Source organism: Haliotis rufescens, unplaced genomic scaffold (genome assembly GCF_023055435.1).
Source record: "Haliotis rufescens isolate VD_foot unplaced genomic scaffold, xgHalRufe1.0.p SCAF_101, whole genome shotgun sequence".
Classification (NCBI taxonomy): Eukaryota; Metazoa; Mollusca; class Gastropoda; order Lepetellida; family Haliotidae; genus Haliotis; species Haliotis rufescens.
Genome location: NW_025963782.1, coordinates 633,113 through 659,908, shown reverse-complemented (window position 1 = coordinate 659,908; position 26,796 = coordinate 633,113). Strand labels below are relative to the sequence as shown.

Below are 26,796 nucleotides of genomic sequence, written 5' to 3'. Positions count from 1 at the left end.
TTTCATGAGACCTATTTGAATAATACCACTCCCTTAGACTTGGACCGCGGTATCCTTCCCAGGACGTCTGTTTAACGCTCTGGGGATAATCATTTAATCTTTGAATATTGGTCCAATAGATGTTTAGCTTATACAAGTAAGCCATGGCAGTTTGACAGTGAGAGAGTGAGTGTGTGAGTGAGTTTTTCTTAACGCCAATTTGAACAGTATTTGTCTTAATGTCTTCAACGTTTTAAAACTGAATCGAATAAGTTGTTCGGTAGCATATAACCTGAAAATCAGAGCAATGTAAAACCATAGTGTACCGCTAGGTGAAATGTGATCGCCAGAAATAGATTAAAGAAGCATATAGTCCTTAATATAGTTTTCTTCATCCATATCAGGGGAAGTCGAGTAGCCTAGTGGCTAAAGCGTACGCTGGTCACGCCGAAGACCCGAGATCGATTCCCGACATGGCTACATTTCTGGAATATTGCTAAAAGCGACGTAAGACCATACTCACTCACTCATCCATATCAGTAAATGATTATTTATCTGTATGTGCTGGATTTCGTAATGCTGCCATTGATCATTTACCTGTTTGAAGTATTTGTGCTATGTTTATCTTTAGTTACTCCCCTTCATCAATCATCGGGGCGGTCGGGTAGCCTAGGGGTTAAAGCGTTCGCTCGTCACGCCGAACACCCGGGTTCGATTCCCGACATGGGCACGATGTGCGAAGTCCATTTCTGGTGTCCCCTGCCGTGATATTGCTGGAATATTGCTAAAAGCGGCGTAAAACCACACTCACTCACTTAGTCAATCATCAATCACAACAATGAACGAGGATACAGCTTGTCATTGTTTTACATAGCGTGTATTTCTGTTTCAGACATGACGTCTCCACAATGGGCTCGAAGGAACGACTTCGTCAGAATTTTGAATACATATTAGATCATTTGGATATTTCAATCATTGACTACTTATTCCAAGAACACGTTTTGGAATCATGCGACTACCAAGCAATATCAACATTCAAACCAGATAGCAAGGAAGCATGCAGGCAGCTTTTGTTGATTATGATGAGAAAAAGTGATGCCAAGTTCGAAATATTTTTTGATAGTCTTTACACTCGAGGTGGAATTGACAAGAAAGAGCTGAGAGAAGTTCCACAAGAAAACACAGGTAAAAAGAAACGTGCTTGTTTTTTGTTCTGATCGAGTGTAGCACATACTTTTAAATTTCAAGAAATTTGAGATCTATTCGTACAATGAGTGAGGGAGTGAGTGAGTATGGTTTTACGCCGCTTTCAGCAATATTCCAGCAATATCACGGCGGGGTACACCAGAAATGGGCTTCACACATTGTACCCATGTCGGGAATCGAACCCGGATCTTCGGCGTGACGAGCGAACGCTTTAACCACTAGGCTACCCGACCGCCCCTATTCGTACACTGGAAGCTTATAATTAGAAAAATCAGTATTTCTGGCCGTTGATGATGCTCATTATCCATGCAGGTTCCCCTCGAATAGATAGAAGGGGTGCATCTTCCGTTGGGGACATGGTGAGTATTTGATATTTGGTAATTCAATGTATATTTTATCGTTTGGTCGTCCATCAATTACAGCAAATGCGGAACTGTAATGATTAATACAGTAAACTACGTATATAACGAACACGCTTATAACGAACTGACGGATATAACGAACTTACTTTTTTGTCAATAAAATTTGCTGTAGTTATGCTGTATATATGCGTATAACGAACTACGGTTATAACGAACTAAAATTAGTGGTCCCCTTGAGTTCGTTATAACCGTAGTTTAAATAGGTTTTTATGGATATCACTGACAAAAAGTTTAAAATATTAGATAACAATAGCTTTAGTTACATATGAATGCAATGTAACGAAGTTTAACTAAACTGTTTGTTTATAGGGAATTCAAATTCACGGAGAAAAGAGGACACACGTGGAAACTTCACAACAAAATCTTCGTTTGTATACATATCAATATTTACTAAATCATGCATTCGAAAATACTTCCCTTCAGGAGGATTATCTCAGTATAGTTTTATTCAAGAGTTAGTAAGAGGTAATGAACTGGATAATATTATATTATAAACAGGTGTCACTTCTACAGTCTTTAAATTTAAAACTGCATGTCTAATGTTAAAAAATTGTACATTATCACCCATAAACATAACATCCTTCTTTGGACAAAGTTTGTTGAAACCGTCTCAATGTGTGTCTAACCTTAGATTCATGCATACAAATATTAGCCTTTGCGGATGTAAATGAAGCACCAAGTTCTCGCCATGTGTATATGCATTTGTTTGTGTCATGTTATTCCTTGATGTTCAACAGAAAAGTTTCTATTTTCAGGGTCACCTTTAACTTATCATGAGTCTATACGACAACTTTATGTAGCATGTAAGTTAATTCAAATTGAATATTACGACCGTTGTAATGAAGTAGCATCTGGTTCGTTGTTGCTGCATCATATATACTTATCAAACGATGACATTAAACATTATATTGCTGCAAATTCATTATCCAAAAATGTCACCTATCCTTTGGGTCGATAAATGAAGATATATTTATTCAATTTTCTGTCTTGACCCAGAAAAAATAGAACGAATTATATTTTGAAAGAAAAATCCCAAAATTGCAAATGAAGAAGGGTCATCATTAGTCATATGAATGAGTGAGTGAGTATAGTTTAACGCCGCTCATGATATTATTCCGGCAATATCACGGTGGGGGACACCAGAAATGGACTTCACACATTGTACCCATGTCGGGAATCGAACCCGGGTCTTCGGCGTGACGAGCGAACGCTTTAACCACTAGGCTACCCGACCGCCCCCATTAGTCATATGAACGAATGTATAGTGTAGTGTATTTGATCCACTGATGACAAATAGATATTTTGATTTACAGACTATTTTTATTAATAGACGGCAAACAAGATTTCCCAAGTGCACGCAGTATATGATTCATCTCTTTAATTGTAGGTCCTATACTTTATATGCACGCTGACCGGGCCAACCGACAGCATTGCCATGTAACTCAAGACTGCCATCTGGTGAACCGGCCAACACGGCAATGGAGCTGGGGCCAGCTGATGCAGTACCGTGGCACCACTAGTACCCACAGCCTCAATCATGGAAGTGATGTTGTTCAATACTGGGAGACACATTCTGTTGTGAAGATGGGTAGAGGTGTGTTGGAATCAGGCGATTCTATCTTGGAGATGGGTATTGCAGAGGTAGGTTCTGTAGACGGTAACTACCATATCAGATGTCAGCCCCGATACTGGTGTGTCAGTGTGAGCTGCTGCAACTTACATCGACCAGTGATCTGTACATCCATTTGGCAAGAGGGGAGGCAGGATGTGCGCCAAACTATCAGAATGCATCACTCGCCCGGGACAGAGACTACCCTGCACTATGGTATTGCAGTGGATATATGGAGAGGGAGGATCGTCTTTATCGATGTAGCCACAGGGGCTGTTTTAGCCAAGCTGGATACGCGGTTTCGAGAAAGTCTTTTCCCTATGTTTGGCATATCCGCACGTCAACATTACTGTGCCGTGAGGATGACACTGATCAGCGGGAACGACCTCCACTTGACGGACAGGAAGCGATGGCTCATCCATGATGCAATGTCTCATTGACAAACCACACTATCAGACATGCGAAATGATCTTTATAGAGTAAGCCATGCGCAGGGTGCCATATACGGCGATATCGACTCACTTAACGTTAAAGTTGAACTTGTAGAGACAAGGCTCTGAGATCAACAGGATGAATCGTTTGATAGCTGTAAAGACAGAATTTCTCTATCCTTAACGATCAGGGGCGGTCGGGTAGCCTAGTGGTTAAAGCGTTCGCTCGTCACGCCGAAGACCCGGGTTCGATCCCCGACATGGGTACAATGTGTGAAGCCCATTTCTGGTGTACCCCGCCGTGATATAGCTGGAATATTGATAAAGAACGGTAAGCTGATTATGAGGCCTGGGACTCCTGAAAACAACTCAAGACTAAACTCAAGCCGAAGGTACCCCCGGGCTAGACCAGCGCCCTTGTGCTCCTGTGACACCACCTGGCTGCGGTGATACGATGGATAATAGCTAGGGGCCCATAACTTTGAATACTTATCAGTGCAAAACATGCCAGTGTCCCTTCAGACTTCAAACTTTAACCTTGGTATATTGAAGGCTTTGCAGCAAAAATAAGATTCTGAATTTATGGAAAATATATAAACGTTCGAAATAATATTTTTTTGTATGCCTAGTCGAAACTTTCATTGACAAAGAAGAAGCCATACCTCAGCTCTCTACTTATGGTATGTCTATCGCTAAAGGCCATTGGCTAGCTAAGGCTGGTTGACATTCCGGCGGTGTAATCTTGTTGGTGAAGAACACAATAACTACATACTGCTACAAAAATTACACTTGACATTGATAACGTTGTAGGCTTAAAGACTGATAAAACACTTTGTGGTAGCAGAGTTATTTTACTGTTTGGAATGTATGCCCTATCGATTCAACACTGTGTGTGGCAACTGATAAGACAACGGCTACAGAGAAAGTTGGCCAGTGGCTGACTGAGCATGCTGACCACGACTGTGAGATCATATACGGGGACCTGAACACTCGTGTAGGTGGGGATAATAACCCACCAGAGACACACACTAACCAGGCCTCGATACCACGGCCTTTCCCGAGGAACAGTCACCTCCTATTAATCATAGACAGCCCCACGATAATGTTGTTAACGCCTTCGGGCATAAGCTACGTGAGTTATGTTTTACTCATAATTTGTACATATTTAATGGTAGACCATGTGGTGATATGGAAGAGAGGTACACCTATATATCTCAACAAGGGTGCAGTGTGGTCAGTTATTTTATTGGTTCCGTTGATGTACATACGTTTTGTCATGAATTTCTTATGGAATGTACGGTCGATTCCAAGTATTGACGCTATTTTTAAAATTTCCTTCTGACCATAATTAAAAAATTCAAATGCCGAGAATCCAGAAAGAATGGTGTAAATACAGATGGGATGTGAACAAGGCTACATTATATTTAGATACGCTTAGTAATTCGTCCCCTTCTATTAAAAAGTAGACCCTTGAAGATCCGGGGTAGAATAGGTCTTGAGCAACCCATGGTTGCCGTAAAAGGCGACTATGCTTGTCGTGAGAGGCGACTAACGGGATCGTGTGGTCAGACTCGCTGACTTGGTTGATGCATGTCATCGATCCCAATTCGATGCTCATGTTGTCAATCACTGGCTGGTCTGGTCCAGACACGATTACTTACAGACCGCCGTCATATAGCTGGAGTATTGCTGAGTGCGGTGTTAAACAACAAACAAACAAACAAATATTAAAAAAGTGATAAGTATATTAGAAACTAACATGTTTGTAAATATTATTCTCAATGCAGCTGAATGTTTGCAGAAACGTGTTGTTAATAGACACAAGCCACCGATGGATTTTATAATTTGGACTTTCAACAGGCTAAACGAGAAGCTAGATGTCATCTGAGGCAATTCCGCCAAAAAAAGTCAAATGAAAGTAAACTAATTTATTGTCACAGAAGAAATAAATACAAACATAGTATCAAGCAAAGTATCAAAATACAATTATCAGCATATAAAAAGAAAAATACTTAAATCATGTGTTAAGGACTCATCTGTTTTGGAAAGAGTTAAGAAGTTTATCAGGCCCGTGAGACCGGGGTAATAAACTGATAAAAAATAAGAAAGTGTTTAATAATTGTGATGAAATTTTGTGAGAATAGCAATACTACCGACCATGTAGAATTTTCTTCAGATTTTATTAATACGTGCATTCAGGAGTGGCACATCACGGATCTAGAGATTCAGGCAGAAATCAAACATATAAAGAATGGGAAGTCCCCTGGACAGGAAAATATTATCATTCAAATGGTAAAATGTTCTGAACCTGTCAAGTTTCCATTCTTAAGAACTTTATTTAACAAGCTTGATTTTGAATTTGATTTCCTGAATCCTGGACAAATTCCCTACATAAGAAAGGCAACAAACAAAATCCAGATAATACAGAGGAGTACCACCTTTGTGTGTAGTAAAATTTATATTAACTACATTTTAAATACCAGACTTTCTAACTGGGCAAATGTTAGAGGTAAAGTAACAGGAACTGAAGCTGGTTTTCGTCATGGCTATTCTGCAATGGATCATGTAGTGACTTTAAATGCCATTGTACAAAAATAATTATCAAAGAAGAAAATGAAACTCTATGTTGCCTTTGTTCACTTCAGAAAGGCATTCGACTCGGTTAATTGTACTAAGCTTTGGAATTGTCTGTCAGCATCTGGTTTAAGCGGGAAAATGTTAAGAGCCCTAAAACTTCGGTAAAAGCATGTGTAAGATGCAGCGATGGTGTGCGTAGTGAATAGTTTAACTGTCCTATTGGTTTAAAACAAGCCCTCTTGTATTCGCCTTCTTATCAATGAATAATCTGTAAATATTTGGTACAATTATTCCCTGATGTACTAGAAATATTGTTGTTGATGTCTGCAGATGATGTTATACTTGTATCTGATGTAGTATGTGGGTTACAGAAACAAGTTGATATTTTAGAAACGTACGTGGATCTATGGGGTTTAACAGTAAATCTAGACAAGAAAAATATTGTGGTATTTAGAAGAGGTTGGCGTCTGTCGAGAAATGAAAAATGGTTTTATAAAGGTGTAAAGGTTTTAACGGTTGAATCATACTGATATCTAGGACTAATTTCCCCCATCTACAGGTAAATGAATAAAGGTATTCTTGATTTGTCATCAGGAGGTAAACGAGCTTTAATGGAAGTCATCCATCATTTGTATCAACTTGGTATGGTGGATCCATCTGTGTGTTTAACATATTCCACACCCCAAAACAGCCTTTTCTTTTTATATGGCTCTGAGGTGTGGGATACAAACATATTTGAAAATATGGAAACTGTCCCTTTAATTGCTTGCAAGAAATGTCTCAACGTTGGTCCTCAAATAGGGGCGGTCGGGTAGCCTAGTGGTTAAAGCGTTTGCTCGTCACGCCGACGAGTTCGATTCCCAACATGGGTACAACGTGTGAAGCCCATTTCTGGTGTCCCCCGCCGTGATATTGCTGGAATATTGCTAAAAGCGGCGTTAAATCAAACTCACTGACTGGTCCTCAAATACCTAATTTGATCGTACATGGAGAATGTGGCCGATGTCCGTCATGCATATATGCACACTGTCGTATAAAATATTTGCTTAAACCTTCCGAAATGCATAATGATAGAATTCCTAAGAAAGGCTATGATATTTGTATGTACTATATTAATTTGGATACTAAACCCATGCACCTACTCTACGTACATTATTGTTTTCACATGGATTTGGATTTGTATAGAATGCTCATTGTGTTGGAGATAAATGTACTTTTCTTAGACTGTATAAAAAGGTTGCAATGGGTATGTATCATCAATCATGGAATAGTACTATAGAATATAGTTCAACATATAACATATGTAAATAGTTTAAAAGTCTTACACGAACCTGAGAAGAACCTAACCCTTTTAACAGATAGAAAACAACGCCAAATGTTGATAAGACTGAGAGCGGGGTTGTGAGGTTTAAAAGTTAACGAAGGGCGAGGGTCGTGGATTGATTTACGTTTACGTTCATGTCCTCTTTGTAATCTAGGGATAGAAGATGAATATCATTTTATCATTTATAACTCCTATAAGAACAAAAGACACCTCTATCTGTCTGTAATAAATTGCCATAATCCGAATGTCTTCAAACGATGTAAGGTTGTTAAGAAACTTATGTAAATGCATGTATATATGTCAAAGTTATGAAGTGATACAAGGTTTTGCAAACACGATATACTATGATATACGTTACTTATAAATGCATGTACCACTGCAATATGTATGTAAGCACTTTACCTGTAGATGGGCCAGTGGCCTTCAAATGAATAAAATACTTGACTTGACTTGACAATCATATGAATGAATTCTACTTATCTACCTTCAGCTACTGGCGATCTGTAGCCCATTTTTATATTGTATCGTTATTTATAGTGATATCTTTTTATGGTTGTATGCTAGTTTTAAATATTAATCTGTGATATTCTAGTGATTTTACTGTCTATCGATGACAGATTTAAATTTAGTTAAAATATATGTATTTAAAAATGTATAATTTCTCGTCACGATATGGCTGAAATATTGCCGATGTGACGTAAAGCATTAACTCACTCACACTCACTCACTAAATTGTACTTAAGTTAATCCCATATCCGTCAGTTTGTTTTTTAAGACCACTCTAAAGGAGACACGGATTGTAGGTGATTGGTGAAATCAACAAAAACACAATTCTGTGTTTTGTTCGACCACAACAAACAATAAATAAAGCTTCAAGCTTCAAAACCCTTTCCATATATCATGAGCATGTGTTTATGAATCACTATCAAACAGTGATGATACCAGGTGTTCGCGAAAAGGTGAGCGTATCCTGACCCACCTGGGGCGACCGTCACAAACACATGCAAAGACAAGTCAATTGTTCACCTGAAAAACAACAACCAAAACACGGGAACATACGGTACAAGTCAAAATAGAGAATTGCATAGGACATCATTTTTGTCACTGATGCGTCAAATTTGGAAATGTCCTCCACATGTCTACAAACTTTTTGAAAGCTTTACTGAGGCCTTGAATGTTGTATCCTTGATCAAACAACTGCTGATAAAAGTCGTTTGACGCTCTTTGACATCTTGGTAGAAAGAGCTTGCTCGATTGTATCTCAAAAGTTGTTAAATGTAGACACCAAAGGCTAGAGCTGCTGTAATATTGTTTGAAAAGGAAGGAAAGTTGACTTTTGGAAAGTTGAAGTCGAACAATGTTTAAAGTGTGCAGAGAGCGTTAGGTATCGATCGCCTTATTTTGGTCCGTTTGCTTGAAATATAGAAATATATTACCTCCACTTGATAATTCTCGTAATGCATAATTATATATTTATGGTCTGTGCAAAGTGTGTACTTCTTGGAATGAAACCGTATCCACGCCTTAAGATTTTGTGCTTGATTGTTTATTGTATAACACGGCAACATCGCGGCTGTCTGTGAATAATTGCGTTTGGACCAACAGATAAACCCTTGATTGACAATATGTTCTTCGTCCAACACTGCTGTGGCCTCCCCCCCCCCCCCCCCCCCCCCCCCCCCAGCCATTAAGCTACTTAATACAATAGGTATAGGTTGTGTTATTTCAGCCATAGTGGGACTAGAACTTTACTTATTGAAAACCTGTCGACAAGAGACAGAAAACTGACTAGTGCCATGTCACGGATTTACATTGAGACTAGTAGGATTGCACGTAATACATTTTTCTATACAAACAATGCCACAAAATATCTTTCGGGCTATATATCGTTAGCAACGAAAATTAGGGCACTGTCAAAGTAATGAGCTAGACAATAACATATCTCCATAATATTCGCGTAAGGACGTTCTTACTATAAAGAAACGAACAACTTTCAGTTTACATTTTGCAACATATGCTGATATTCTGGGCACAATCGACACCCGGAAATGTATGATTTGTTTGTTTGTTGTTAAACGCCGCACTCAGCAATATTCCTTCTAAATGACGGCGGTCTGTAAATAATCGAGTCTGGACCAGACAATCCAGTGATTAACATCATGAGCATCGATCTACGTAATTGGGATACGATGACATGCATCAACCAAGAGAACGAGCCTGACCACCCGGTCCCCGTTTGTCGCCTTTTACGGCAAGCATGGGTTGCTGAAGACCTATTCTACCCCGGATCTTCACGGAACGGAAATGTATGAGCAGCATACATATGTAATGGGGTTAATGCAGTGTTTGGCCAAAAGACACTGGTTACAGGGAGAGAACATTTATTTCTTCAACGTCAGTAATGTACACTATTATACTATTAACACTCCTTGTATGAAACTGCAAAGCCAAATTACTATTGAGTCTATACATATTCTGTGAGGAACATGCTAGCGCCGTTCTCCTCAAAAGGAGAAAACAGATTTGCTGTTTCAAATGGTGAATGTGAAATACAGTTTAAACATAATAGAGGAAATGGTTTGATTGATCCAGTAAACATCGATTGTTCGAACCAGTTGACCTTCATCAGTAGACACTGGCGTAGATAAAGGACCTATTTAGAAGCTGACACGCAGCGATAAAACTGGAATACTGTTAAAAGATGCGTTAAACCCAACTCACTCACACTCTTTTTTGGAACCACTGAATCGTTTTTGGATATATTCCAAAGCAGTTAATATTGCTTTGGCTTCAGCGGTGAAAATTGAGCTATGGTCTGGTAAGCGTGATGATACGGTTTTTGACCCAATGACAGCAGCACTGGAGACTGTGCTACCGTCCTTGGATCCATCTGTACAAAATGGAACGATGGGATTTATATTTACTTCTAACTTGTATATATTCTTGTTGGTATATTAATTGATCTGTGTCTGATTTTTTAAATTGTGTAAGAGTAAAGTCTACCTCCGGTCTGATAAGTTGCCAAGGAGGAGATGACAAAAGCCCGAAAGGAGAAATATTATCTAAATCAATATTGGCAGCTGTGATGTGGGGTTTAATCCGTATGCCTAGTGGTGGGACCAGCTTAGGCTTACTATGAAAAAGTTCTTCATAACGGCGTTGAAATATACAGTTTTATGCAGGGTTTAACGGATTAGAACGTAATTTTGTTATGTATTGAAGATATAATTTGATACGTCGTTGCTTCAACGATGGTTCATCAGCTTCTACATATAAGCTATCAACAGGAGACGTTCGAAATGCGCGAAGACATAGTCTTAGGCCCTGATGGTGAATTGATCCCCCCCCCCCCCCCCCCCACTTCGAATTAGAATCGACTTTCAACAAATCAAGTGCCTTCAGGCATTTAGCTTTAAGGTATTTAATATGTGGTAAAAACGTTAAGTGGCTATCGAAAATTAGTCCCAAGAACTTTGCCTCCCCACTTTGTATTGGCAACAACTTTCAACAAATCTAGAGCCTTCAGGCATTTAGTTTTAAGATAGTTAATATGCGGCTTAAAAATTAAATGGTGATCGAAAATGAGACCCAGGAACTTGGCCTCGTCTACAACCTTGATAGGAGTGCAATGTAAAAAGAGCTCTGGATCTTTGTGGTGCTTGTATTTCCTACAAAAATGAACACAATTGGTCTTAGCTTTTGAAAACTTAAAACCATTTTTGAAACACCATTTTTCGATTTTGTTGAGACATAGTTGCATAGTTTCCATGACATAAAATATTAATGTCGTCCACAAAAAGTGAACCCTCAGTGGAATCATTTAAAAACTTTGACAGACTATCAATCTTGATGCTAAACAGAGTTATAGACAAAATACTGCCTTGAGGTACCAGATGGTCAATGGTACTTCTATTCTGACGGAAACCACATTGTATGTTACTTTAGTTTCCAAGTACCACACCAGTCGATTGTTTACCATTTGCTCCATGGCTATGCACACACAGCTGGTTAGTGATACTGGTCGATAATTGGATGCATCAGTATTGTCCCTACCAGGTTTAGGTATGGGAACAACTATTGCATTACGCCACGTAGGTGGAAAATTTCCTGACGTCCAGATCTGATCAAATATATCAAGAAGCGTCTCTAAACATGAATTAGGCAAATGGATCAGGAGCTGATAATGAATATTATCATCTCCCGTTGCAGTATCGTAGGCTTGACGTAAGGCAGCATTTAGCTCGTGGAGCGAAAATAACTCATTATACTCTTCTCCATTTTGAGAAGTAAAATAAACCCTCTTCTTTTCCTGCTGTTTCTGATAATTTGGAAACTTAGGATCGTAGTTCGATGATGAAGACTGTTTGGCCAGTGTTTCACCCAATTTATTGGCAATGTCCGATTTATCTGTTAACAGATGGTCACCATCATTGATATGATGGACACTCGATTTTGAACCTTTGCCTTTAATTTTAGCAATCATGTTCCACACCTTGGGACATAAGGGACACCTAGAGACATAATTCCAAGACTTACGTTTATTTTGCTTGAAGGTAGGGCGTGCCTTGGCACTTGTAATTTTAACATGATTTAAATTATGTACAGTTGGATGTCGGCGGAAATATTTCTCAGCCTTTTTTCCTTTTCTTCCTAGCCTGTTTGCACTCATTATCAAACCATGATTTTCGAAAGTGTGGATTTGCAGAGGACTTTGGAATGGTTAGTTTGGCAATTTCGTTTAAAATATCAGAAAACAGCTGAATAGGATCAGTCACATTCCTGAACACATCAGGCTTTAACCTATCAGTACAGAGTTCCTGATATGAAGGTCAGTCGGCTTTGGTGAAGTTCCACCTTGATGTGGGTGGAACATCAGATGATTTATTTGCTGATAAGATTGAAGGGAAATGATCGCTTCAACACAAGTCATTGTGAACCGACCACGTTAATTCGTTTAAGAGATTTGAATCTGTAAGTGACAAATCCAAAGCAGAATAGGTACCAGGAGCAGGATGTAAGTATGTACTTGATCCATCACTGAAAATACAGAAGTTGTTATCGGAAATAAAACCTTCATGGACTTTACCTTTATGATTAACGGCAACACTTCCCCATAATGGGTTATGTCCGTTTAAATCACCCATGATCACGCAGGACTTTGGTAGTTGGACATATAGTGATTGAAGGTCTGATTGCTGAAGCGCAGAAGAAGGGGAAATATATAAAGAGCACAGAGTAAATGTTATGTGCAAAGTCAGTCATACTGCAACAACTTGAAGACTGGTTTGAAGCACCACCGGGCTGTGGATCACTCCCTGCTTCACCAAAACACACGATCCTCCCGTAGCTTTTAACACCTGGAGGAGAAAATGAGTTGTAGGAACTATACCGACCGAAATTCAAAGTTGTCAGTCTGTTTGAGATATGTCTCTTAGAGACAGATTGTCCATAGGTGAAAATATGTTAATAAATTGTGTTAATAAATGTAATTCATTAAAATTGGACCTCTGCAATTCCACTGAATCAGATGATTCATAATATTCAAGTTACTGGTGGATGAACAGGAGATCTACGCCTCCCATTGCGAGGCGACTTACTTCTATTGCACCCATTTGGATGAGGAGAGACATCCATGTCCTTCAAGGTTTGAAACCTATTATATATTTGTCTAGGGGTCACGATGACCCTTCGGTACACGATCTGAATTTCTAGAATAATGAACTGTTTTGCTGGCATTTGTCACAACCGGGGATGGTTTTGGTATTGACACCACTGGTGTTGATTTTGATGTATCTTCTGTTTGTGAATGAGTTATCAGTGTGAACCCAAGTGATATCAGTCTGTTATTGCACAGAGTAACTGATTTGGAAGATATGCGTGGGGGTAGAGACAGCAGACATGACCAAACGCTTCGCTTCAGGGAAGGTTATGTTTCTTTCATGTTTCAATTTGACTATCTGAAGCTGAATTTTGAACTTGGGGCAGGATTTCGAGGGAGCCACATGATCTCCAGAACAGTTTGCACAGTGAGGTTTTTTTTCTACATTGATCATCTGTATTGTGGTCATCTCCTCCACATTGATGACAGATCTTGTGATTGTGGCATGAATGTGCCCCGTGTCCATAGTTTAAAAAACGTCATGAGATAAGTATTTGATTTAATGATTGCTTCATTTGGTTTGTAGGTGAAACGTTTGACGTTTGTAACTCCTTGATGTTTCCATTCATTAACTATTTCAATTTCGGACATGTCAGAGTGACAGCGGTCTCTAACACTATCTCTAACAATGCCTTTGCTGGAATTTAGGGTCTTGTGTGGAACAGGTGTTCCTCTCGCCCAACACACCACTTTGACCCTTACTTCACCTAGACGGGTGGTAGAATGAGCCCGGTTCTATCAATCGGCTGGTCATGCCGTGTCCTGTGCATGGTCAAGGTCAATTTGATTATAAAAGCGTATCACACTGTACATATGGTATATTATCGCATTCTGCACGTATTACAACTCTGCCTAGAGTCCTATGCCAGAAGGCGATGGCTCATGGGCTAATCTGGCATTATTGATCTCCAGGTTCAGATTGTCTTCAGATAATTGTACAGTGCAGAACCAACCTGATTTTTATTCTGTTTGACATTATTAGCTACCTGTCTTGGTATTGCTTTCGTATAGCACCCCTGTAGCGCTAGTGTGTGTAGTTGGCTTCCACTGCAACATTGTCCCTGTTGAAACTCCATGGTACATGTAGGTGGGGAGCAGGGTTGTCGAATCTGTTTTCTTTCATCATGGCTTCCCCACAAATCACTGGTTCTCGTTACAAAAATAAGAGAAGACACGTTGACGCAGATACAGTGTCTTCTGATGACGAAACTTGTGTTACTAATGTAGATTCATGGTCTCGATTTCTGGTTGTGGAAGGTGTTAGTGGCCAACCATTCAAAATCAATCCATTTGTTGTTTCTAAAGCTATACGAGGAATATGTGGTGATGTGAAGAACGTCACTCGTTTACAGTCTGGTTATCTTTTGATAGAGTGTGCAAGGAGACAGCAGTCTCTAAATCTGCTCAATGCACATCATTTTGCAGATACTGAGATAGTTGTCTCAGTGCACAAGTCTCTTAATTCATGCAGGGGCATTATTCGTGATCGGGCTAAATGTCTGTCTGACAAGTAAGAGGATAAGACTGAGATGGAACTGAAATCTCAAGGGGTGACTTCCATAAAACGATTCACCCGAAAAGATAATGGCAGAGTCATCAATACCAATACTTTTGACTTTTTCACTGTCAAAACTTCAAAGCTGGATATTTTAACATCGGAGTGGATATGTATATTCCAAATCCACTCCGTTGTTTCAAGTTTCAACATTTTGGACATGGGGCCAAATCTCGCTGCAGTGGCAAACATGACAATATTGATTGCACCAGTATTTGACAGAGAATCCAAAATTGTCAAAATAAAGTACACTACCAACATTTCGTTTGCTGATGCCAGGAAATTGGTAGCAGACCAAGCTCCCAAAACCCCTTCCTCCAAGTCATACTCTGTCGCAGTTTCTTCTCCAATCAGACCCGTGAAGATTCCGGGGGTAGAATAGGTCCTCAGCAACCCATGCTTGCCATAAAAGGTAACTATGCTTGTCGTAAAAGGCGACTAACGGGATCGGGTGGTCAGGCTCGCTGACTTGGTTGATGCATGTCATCAATCCAAATTGCGTGGATTGATGCTCATGATATTATCTGGATATTTGATAAAATCTGAACGCCAGGAGAATTTCCTTCTTCATGGCGTGAAGCTATCATTGTTCCCATACCTAAACCTGGACGTGATCATACTGATCCATCAATATATAGACTAATTTCATTGACTAGTTGCGTTTGCAAATCCATGGAACGCATGGTCAATAATAGATAAACTTGGTACTTAGAATCCAATAACTTCATCACAAATATCCAATATGGATTTCGTAAAAATCGCAGTACCATTGACCATTTAGTTCCATTGGAGTCATACGTTAAGAATGCCATTATAAATAAACAACATACAGTTTCGATCTAGAAAAAGCATATGACACAACATGGAAGTACGGTATTTTAAAAGATTTACATGATTTTGGATTGCGAGGCCGTTTGCCTTAATTTATATCCAAGTTTTTACCTGACAGGCAATTTCAAGTCCGCATGGGTTCATTGATCATTATAATCAGGATCAGGGTGTCCCACAAGGCATTATTTGTCTGTCAGTTTGTTTAGCATTAAAATGAACAGTTTAGCAAAGGTTTTACACGATTCAATTGATGGATCGTTGTTTGTGGAGGACTTTTTAATGTTTCTTGCCGAGGTAAGAACATGCATACGATTGAGAGGCAAATGCAATTGTGTTTAAACAAAATCCAAATATGGTGTCTAGAAAATGGCTTTAAATTTTCCAAATCTAAAACTAACTGTGTTCATTTTTGCAGAAAATATAAACCTCACAGAGACCCAGAACTAATATTAGATAACACTCCCATTAAAGTGGCAAAAGAAGCGATTTTTTTGGGTATAATTTTTGATCATCATTTAACCTTTTTGCCACATATAAAATATTTGAAAAATAAATGCCTGAAGGCCCTTGACCTACTGAAAGTTGATTCAAATTCCAAGTGGCATGGGGAGGGGATCAGAAAACCCTCCTCCAACTATACAGGACACTCATCCGCTCTAAACTGGATTATGGCTCCATCATCTATGGTGGAACCTGTAAAAGTAATTTAAAATTATTAGATAGTATCCATCATCAAGGCCTGATTGCTTTGCCTTGGAGCCTTCAGAACATCCCCTATCAATAGTCTGTATGTAGAGGCGGATGAGCCCTCACTCAAACAACGTCGAATAAAACTCGCATTGCAATACCTCACAAAGCTCTATTCAAATCCTACTAATCCTGCATATGATTCCGTTTGTAATCCTCTCTATGAGGATATGTACCTTAAAAAGTCTTCCCTTGTTCCTCCACTTGGTCTACGAATCAAATCTGACATTTCTGCTGCCAAAATCAATCTTGAAAATATAGCTCCAACTCAGCTTTTGTCCTCTACCCCGTGGCAGTTGGTACAACCAGATGTTGACCTGTCATTAACTAAACTTAGGAAATCAGAAACAAACCAACTAATCTATCAACAAGAATTTAATGAATTTCGGAACACATATAACACATTCAAATCTATATTTACAGACGGATCCAAAATGGTGACGCGGTTGCTAGCGCCACCGTCGTTGGATCTAGGATTATGTCTTCTCGACTTCCCGATAAAAGTTCTTTTTTTACCGCCGAATCCCAAGCAATTTTAACAGCTCTAAAATATATTGGTAAACAAACTAGGCATAAGCAATTTATATTATTTTCGGACTCCCTCTCGTGTCTTCAGGCTATTAAAAACATATCATGTAGGCATCCACTTTTAATCGAAATTATTGAATTATGTAATCAACTTGCTACTGGCCAAAACGACATAGTTTTTTGTTGGTTACCCTCCATGTTGGAATCATTGGTAACACAAAGGCCGATGTTGCACTCAACAAATCTGTGACGCCACTTCTTATTCCATACAGTGATTATAAACCCGTGATTAGATCTTACATCCGTGATCTAATGCAAAAGAATTAGGAAACTCAAGTAGGTATAAATAAACTACATGAAATTAAACCAAACATCGGTTATACCTACTTGGGTTGTCAGTCCAGATTTGATGAGGTCATTATGAGACGATATCGTATTGGCCATTCAAGATATACTAATGAATATATATTTAAAGGTGAGGATCCTCCATTCTGTATCCCATGTGATGAAAGAATCACAGTCAAGCATGTCTTGTTTGACTATTGATTTTTCCATCACAAGGGATAAATATTTCAAAGTTTCATCGTTAAAGGATCGTTTTAACAATATCAGCTCTCATTTAATCCTTAGTTTTTAAAAAAGAAATAGAACTTGTACATAAATTTTGATCAATGTGTTTTGTAATTGATATATGATCTTTTAATATTGGTAGAATAAATTAGATAACTAAGATTGTCAGTGGCTGTACCTTGAAGGGGGTTGAAGTAGTGTAAAATGATTGTCCCCCGGAGATGGTACGTAAGTCCACGTCCTTCATAGTATATTTATTACTACCACGTTTTTAATCGCAGAATAAATGTTCTTTGAAATCGGCTAAATTGATAATAATCGCCAACCACTGAAGGGATGATGTAAATCCTGCTGGGGTCCATGCAGGTAGCAAAAGTACTGTAAGTCCCCATGGTCCCTAGCATAGTGATTTACCTTCAGTTGTTGGCGATCTGTAGCCTGTTTTTATATTGTGTTGCAAAATGATGATATATTTTTACATGCTCTCTTACTAGTTTTATGTAAATCTGTGATATTCTAGTTATTATACTGCCCTCCGTCGCAGAATTGTATACAGTTTAAAATATATTGTTAATGTCAAATTTTGTTTCGTCACGATATGGCTGAAATATCGCCGATGTGACGTTAAACTTTAACTCATGATCACTCACTCCTATCACTCACTCCTACCACCCGTCTGGGCGAAGTAAGGGTCGAAGTGGTGTATTGGACAAAGGAACACTATCCCTGGAACCACTGCCCTCATCCACCAGACTACCGTCCTCCGCCGACACAGGGGCGCAACCCAAGGCAAACGGGCTGACCATTTTGGTCGCCTTTTAGGACCAACAATGGGGTGCCGTGGAAACATTCTGCCCCGGTTCCACACGGGGGAAGAGCTATTAGCGCTACCCAGCACTCACCACGAGGAGGTTGCTCTTCACGAGTGCCTATGACAGACTGTTAAGAGTGAGTGAGTGAGTGAGTGAGTGAGTTGGATTTAACGCCGCTTTTAACAGTATTCCAGTCATATCACGGCGCGTCAGCTTAATGTGGGAGGAAAGCCCAAAGTGATGCAGGTCTCAGACGTTTACCACTTCAGTGAAACCCGGTAATGGTGCTGACAAACCTAGAAACATAATCGGGGCGAACCGGATTTCGAACCCACAATCATAGGTTTCTGGCATGCCCAAGGGGCGCAACTCTGCACAGCGAATTGCGTAGCCTTAGTCGACTGGGCCACCCGTGCCCCCGACTGTTAAGAGCATAAAACAAATATATAATGTAATTCTCTATACTGTTGACCTGTTGATTGCTTGGTTATCTGTGTGTGTGTATATATAGATATTTAGATGTGTCGGTCACCTGTTGTTACGTTACGCAGCTCCTAAACAGTGTACAACAGTCCCCACAAAGGGGGACGTATCCATTAGCTCTGGACACCCTACCCTACCCTGTCTCTGTCATATGGGGGTAAGCACAGTACTGAAAGTATTTTGCTGATGGTAGAAGTGACGCTTAGTTGAGAGATTATTACAAAAAGAAGAGAGTGAGTATCTTTATCTGTTGAATATTTTTCTGGTTTAATAGTAATGCTGTAACTTTTAAGACATAATGTTATAATGAATTAATTTTACGTCCCCATTTTATTTCTCCTTTGATATGACAGTGTTGTTCCTGGATTTAACAATGTTCATATAGTTACCCTAATACCTGTGTATTGGAAGGGGACTGGCATTACATTAATAAAAATAGATGTAAGGTGATTAAATATCTTCCAGAGAAACAATCGTCGCGAATGCAATTCTTCTTCTACTACTACTACTACTACTACTACTACTACTACTACTACTACTACTACTACTACTACTACTACTACTACTACTACTACTACTACTTTTCTCCCGATCAATGGATCAGTGTGCATTCGAATTCTTGTTCTCAGTTACCTGGGGAGTATTGCGCTAGACGGTTAACAGTCACGTTACCATATTAGGACAAAGTTAACGAGAGGAAGTTACTGATCAATTTTCTTTTGTCACATCGGCAATATTTCTGTAAAATATATCCTAAAAGGAGAGAGGCAGTTAATGACTTCTTGACAAAGTGTAAAACATGCTTACGCCAAAGGAAGCGTTAGAGATACGAAATTGTTTAAACTCGTATAATTTTGTCATGAATGTAATTGGACAATACTAAAGCACCGATAGTACAATATGAATTTCACCGGGAAGTTATGTCAGATTTCGTATGGCGATAGTCTTGTTTGTACTGTCCTGACAGCTTACTCTTAGATAAAGATTGAGGTCATGTTTGCAAAGATGTTTTTATTGCTCGGAGAAGTGAAGTATGTGTTCGTGTTATTGTGTCTTGGTGTATTACATGTCACACTTAAACTGATGAAAGGGAAGTAACTGTTATGATTGTAAATGTATGTTGTACGCCCGGGTCATGCATGATATTTGAGTAACACAGACACTTAACCAAGGGTGGGGTGGCGTCACTTCGGGCTTTCCTCCCATATTAAGCTGACATGCCGTGATATAACTGTAGTAATGTTAAAAGCGGCGTTAAACCCAAATCACTCACCCACTCACCCCACGACTAGTCAAACATTCTTAAATACGGCGTGGCATGACTCGAATTTATCACCCAACGGCAATTTGAGGGATTCCTGTCCACCCCTCTCCCAGCGCCTGGCCCAGTTCGTAGCGGGTGACCTTTAACATCAGACGATCAAGTCCAAGACGTGGTGTCTGTATGGGGGAAAGGCCATTGCATTCTGGTGATGTTTTGCTGATAGAGGTCGCCATGTACAATACGTGCACGTTAGGCACGAGCGTTATCATCTTGAAAGACAATAGGTAAACCAGCATGGTGCGCAAACGTCACAACTATTAACTGGAATAGTTTCTCGTTTGTACTGTTCTGTGACCCTTCCATGGACCCATTCATACAGTGGTTGTCTGGCAGTCTTAGTAATACAGACCCACCTCTCAATATGTCATGTTGCCTTACGTTAGGTTGCCACAACTATCCACGCTTTTCCAGAAAATCCAAAGCTAATCCAGACTCTCTTGAAAACATTGCACGAGACCATCGGCGATTTCGGGCATTGCCTAAAAGTCGAGCCGGTCCGGATCAAGACGGGCCAAAGTGTTATTGGCTAATTACTTCATTATCGGCAATCATACCTACATATTATTAATGCAACAGAGACACATGAACAATCATCAACCAAAAACGTGCACCATAACTAAGTAATTCGGAGTAAATCACTTGAAAACCAGAAAGCTGTGTGTTAGCGTCGCTGATCGAGGTAACATGTAAAAGAGCAATCGTTAAACGAAATAAGATTTGAAACGTATCAAATACTGCTAGCTATCGAGATTAAAATTTCAATCTGTCGGCATAGCGTTTACATTTATCGGATAGTAATATATCTAAGTAAATACCACCTTATAATGTCACTGTTCATCGTATTTACTGCAGACACGTTGGTTAAAGTAGACCTCTTCTCACCATACTCTCAAAAGTATGGGCTGTCAAAATCAACTTAAACCTCACAGATGTATCATCAAATGGATTCACATCTATAGATTAGTATAATATGTACCTATATACACAAATGTACCACTTTATAGTGTCTCAGCTCGCGGTATTTAAAGAAATCAAGATGCACAAAGTGAAGCCCTTTTCCCTCTACATTCTCAACATAATCTCTATTAGAAGTGTTTGGCTTGTGTTGGGTCCGACTTGGCCCGGGCTGTCAAAATCAACTTTAAACTCACAGATGTATCTTCAAATGTGTTTACATCTATAGATTAGTCTTATATCTATCTATATACCACTTTAGTATATCGCATATAAAGAAAACTGGTCCGTTAAAGTCAAGAACTTTTACTGTATTTTCTTAAGAAAATCTGTCAGAAGTGTTCGGTCCGACTTGGCCCGGGCTGTCAAAACCTCACAGATGTATCATTAAATGGATTCACATCTATAGATTAGTATAATATACTGAACCAAATTAAAAACTTCACTACCCTAAAATTTTAACATTTTGACCAGTTATCATTGTGGGCCCTTAATGTGTATTTAAACAGCAATGACCACGTATTGTTTTCAGATAACACCCGTTTTTGTGCAGGTGAATCGATCAAAATCATGTGCACAGCCATATAGTGGCAAAAGTGGTTTTTCACGTGCAACTGGTCACGTGGCCATAATACCGCACGTGTTTTCAGCGATACTTGTTAGCAGTCATTAACAAAAAACGAAAAACACAAGAAAACAAAAGTCTTTACGGCTATTTGTCATGCCACGCCTTTCACATGTGCACCGTGAACGTGCCATCGGCATGTTGCAGACGGGAACGTCCGTAGCTGAAGTCGTAAGGACGATGGGTTGTAGTCGACGGACTGTTTATGATTTACAGACGCGTCTACAGCAAACGGGTACCACCGCTGATCGCCCTCGGCCAGGTCGACCACGTGTGACGTCACATGCAGAGGATCGTCAGATTGTCTTACGCCACCTCCGTAACCGATTTTTGACGGCTACATCAACCAGAAATGAACTGTTAAGGGCTAGACTGATTGCGCAAACTGTTCGAAACCGGAGAACTGAGAACTGCTCACCTTCAAGCACGACGGCCATACTGCGGGCCGATTCTGACTCAATTACACAGACGTCAACGTCAATTGTGGACACTTACGATGGACACAGAGGAATTGGAATCAAGTCGTCTTCAGTGATGAATCCCGATTTAATCTTCGATTTGCTGATGGCAGGACGAGGATGTGGAGGCACCGTCATGAACGTTACGCCCAGTGTTGTGTACAGGAAGTTGACATATTTCGAGGCGGAAGTGTCATGGTGTGGGGTGCTTTCTGTGGCAATGCACGTTCCAGGCTTCTTGTCATCCGTGGCAACCTCAACGCTGCTGCTTACCGCGACCAGGTACTGGCACCAGAACTTCTGCCTTTTATGGCAGCACATTGACCCGGTTTGATCTTCCAACACGACAATGCTAGACCCCACACAGCAATTTTGACAAGGAATTTCCTTCAGAGTGCGGGAGTCAATGTCATGGACTGGCCGTCAAGGTCTCCCGACATCAATCCCATCGAGCACGTCTGGGATGCTCTTGGCAGAAGTCTGCGCACTCTCCAGAACCAACCACAATTTGCAAGATCTTGGCACCATTTTGCAGCAGCAATGGCGTCGTCTTCCCAATCATGTGTTCACAAGCATCACAAGGTCCATGCGGAGGCGTTGTGTGGCAGTTGTCAACGCACATGGTGGCCATACACGCTACTAAACTTGTGTGCCATCAGATTCTCGTGCTTGGGACTTATGATTTAAACTGTTGATGTTATTACCGAATACCGAAGGTGCTTGATATTATGGTTACCACCGTTAATTAAAATCCTTCTTTGGACATTAATGATTAAAAATTACCTTCTCTGATACATTTGTCCGTTGTATATCATATATGGCATTACTTTTAAAAATGTGAAGTTTATAATTTGACTCAGTATATGTTCCCTGAAGACATAAAGCAGTCGGTTTAAAATCCTCTATCAATAATTGAATGTCATTAACATTATTTTTAAGTCCTCTGCAATTCCTTTGGATAAGATTATTTGATTGAGTCACGGTGGCTCAATAGGGGACCTCTCATGTGATCGTGTGGAGGAAGTATTTCTACCTCTGTCGTCTGAAGACGGGGTCACCTCCATAGAATTGGTTTGAGTTGAACGGGAGACTACAGCAGAATATGATAAGGCTGATTCTATTATGATTCGAGCCCAGGTATCAATATGTTGAGGTACATCATCAGTTTCTGTTTCAACTTCTAAATGTCTTCTTTTTGGACGATTGGAACCAGACAATTTTAGGGACATGGTGAAAGGAAAATATTTCGGCACCTCTGCTCCCCACCCACCATATTGCATCGGATCTCCAGAATGCAAACACCAGGGATACAGGGGTGTTCTACTCCAGCAAGCATGACATGAATAGCTACATTTGTCTACAAAATTGATTGCCAGGCTGGTTCTGCCCATAACAATAGACTAGAGACACATTGAATACAGCGGTCATCATTACCAGATTAGCCCATGAGCCACTGCCTTCTGGCATCAGACTCTAGGCAATTTGCTAAATAAATTATTAGTGAGTTCCAATGTGTTATATATTGGCCAAGACCAAACAATACATTTATTTAAATCAGAAGTGTGCATGCACAATTTTATGCACAGGGCTTGGCATGACCAGCCGATTGATAGAATCGGGCCCATCCTACCACCCGTCGAGGTGAAGTAAGGGTCGAAGAGGTGTATTGAGTCAAAGGAACACCGGCTCCTGGCTTCAGTGCCCTCAACAACCAGGATCCTGTCCTCCACCGACACAGGGACGCAACCCACGGCAAACAGACTGCCCAATTTGGTCGCCTTTTACGACCGGCAATGGGGTACTGTGGACACATTCTACCCCGGGTCCACACGGGGGAAGACCTTTTAGTGTAACCCAGCACTCACCAAGGGGAGGTTGCTCTTCTCGAGTGCCTACCTCTCGATGAGTTCTACCAGTGTGAAGCATGACAATATCACATATGCTTCATTAAAGCGTTAAAAAAGAGTTACTGTGGATAATGAAAATCAAAATACTCATGGCTCAGAGCGAGTTTGGCGACCTTTCAATGAAGTGTTAAAACAAGTTGAAATAATATTTTGATGCGTTGCATCAACACGACGGCAGACACTTCATCAGATTAAATTTACAATAAATTTTTTTAACAAAATGTTTTATCAACACTGGCATGTTTTTAATGTTATGAAAAAACTCGTTTCTAGTTTTAAATCTTAAACCATCTTTTGGACTACAATGCGACTACCCCAATACATAATGAATTTCATAAACAATGTGTTTCCAAAGTAAATGAGCGCAGTAGCCTACTCAGGCCGTAACTAGGTCAAACCGCATTCCGATTGTGATGATCCAGCATGTATGCACTGTCTCCCTCTCATTATTGCTGTAAACTTTGAAGAAATGCATGTAGTTTCTAATCAAATTGTACACATAAGGACACATTTCAATTACCCACAAGTGCCATAGACGTTTCAGAAAACCATTATACATAGTCCAAGGCGGCTTGGCCGCCGTTGAATGACCCCCTTCCAACGTGCACAGAGGACTTGCCTGGTCCACGTGAAATATTTCGGGTTTGTTGGGACGTTAGGTTTTAAAAGGAAGGGGTCAAAAATCGTCTCTGCCTACAACATACTACATATGGCTATATGGTTTTCAAAAGGCGAGGCGGGGCTGCCCCACACCTATGCGTTCTATCTCACCATTTTTCAAGGTTCGTCTTTCTTCTGATGTCCGATCATAACATTTTTACTTTGTTTGGAGAATATATTCGAGCATACTTTGAACATGGAGACTTAGCAAGGAATGAATTATTACTTTCTACTTGAGCAAAATAATCTCAATTCCATAAACGATCATCAATTACAAACCGCCTGATTAAACGTATACGCGTGTTCTAACACCATATATTAAACAACTGCCAACGCGCATGTTGACGGGGAATTAGCTCTTGGGGGAATAAAGGACAAAATCGACATCACTGTCCCGCAACGCTTTATGCACAACATGTAAACAATAAACAACAATTGCACAATGAGCGGAATACCTGCTATGACAACACAAACACAGCGATGAGCGGACCTCCCAGCTCAGGCATACAAGAGGTGAGCGGAGCTCCAGCTCACCTCAGGGCGTTTCCTACGAGTGGCACATCCTGCTCGAGGTCGTCCCTATGCCAGCACTCGGAATACCAAGCCTGACTAACACCGTAGTAACTGTGTAATGGTAGCACATATATAGTAATGGACAACAATCGAAATACAATGGACATGGGACTTCTGGGGGTGACGTACCGACACAACTCAGGGGATGAACAATTAAGGCAATAAATGTCATACTATAAATAACAGTAATTAATGGGAAGTAAAAAAGTAGCCCAGGTTGGCTGTCAGTCAATATACAATGAAATGTTGGTGAGGATTAACAACGGGGATTAGCGCCTAAAACGTAATGACAATGTACTTCAGACAATGGTAGTCGTAAATCAGTCGCTATGACACTACAAAAAAATGTTTTAGTTTTAGATTTTAACTGACCATTACACCATAAACGCTTTGTATCACACGAGCTTGACATTACCAATTTGGGGGGTAAATGCTGTAATATTGATATCGAGTACTTCCGGAGTTCCCGATTCGTTGCTGTTTTAGGCACAACTGTTACATTAATCATTCCTAAACAGACGAGGAACAACATTGCTTCATCTCAGACGTTGATTGTGAACTGCAGAGTAATCCAGCTTTCGTTTTCATACATTTGTTCATGTAGTTGTGTATACACATTCACTCATCATGTATATATTTTTATCTGTTCAAACATGATCAAATGCCATTGAGAGTGCGGTTGTGTATTTTCAGAGCAATAGGATGATTCAATGAAATTCTCTGTTTGGTTTGGTGTCATAGTTTTCCTTCATTGCCTATCTTAGAATGGCAGTATGTTATGATATATTCCATTTAAATTACCACCACCAAGTTTAACAAAATAAATTTCTGTTGCAGACATACTTATCTGCATTATGAGTTTGAAAGAAAGAGTTCAAAAGAATTACCTGTACGTCTTAAGACATTTAGATGTTGCAATCGTAGACTACATGTTCCAAGCAGGGGTATTAACCTCTGAAGATATGACTAAAATAGCCGCAAAGAAACCAAATACTACGGATGAGTGCAGGGAACTACTGGCTATCCTTTGGCGGAAAGGGGATAATGCTTTTAAAATACTTTTTCAAGGGCTCGGCTCTAAAGAAGATGAAAGCCAAAAACGATTGCTCGAAGTTTTAGAGCGAAACACAGGTATGTTGAGGATAATATAATGAACAACAAAAGTTCCTGTGACATTGAATAAGATTTAATGCAAAGTTATGTTTTTTACCAATTCTGAAACAGTTTCTGTTTGCAACAGATAAAAGACTCCTGTAAGTGTTCAAATGGTTTAATTTGTCATAATGACTTCAGAAAATGTATGAATTCATAAGAAAACATGAACATGCCAAAATGTCAATTTACAAATCAATAGCGTGTTTGTGAACCTCTGGTTCTGTCCATATCTGCTGGAGCATGTTTGTGTCTGTGGAACACGTGGTTGACGTCGAAGGCGCCGATCTATCGGGCGATCCAGCCAGGGGATGACATTCACGTTGTTTTGTTGAAGAGAGGCCTGAACAAGTCGAGCAATATGAGTCCAGGCGTTGCATGGGCCATGACGACGCAAAAACGGTAGAACA

General features: G+C 40.0%; 1 long non-coding RNA gene across 1 annotated transcript; it reads left to right on the top strand.

Annotated features, from left to right (window-relative positions):
- Positions 1–1,170: 1,170 nt before the first annotated feature.
- Positions 1,171–4,739, top strand: LOC124121015. Its single transcript, XR_007219848.1, has 3 exons — positions 1,171–1,544; positions 1,917–2,410; positions 2,995–4,739. It is a non-coding gene; the product is annotated as an uncharacterized LOC124121015 (long non-coding RNA).
- The last annotated feature ends 22,057 nt before the right edge of the window (positions 4,740–26,796 follow it).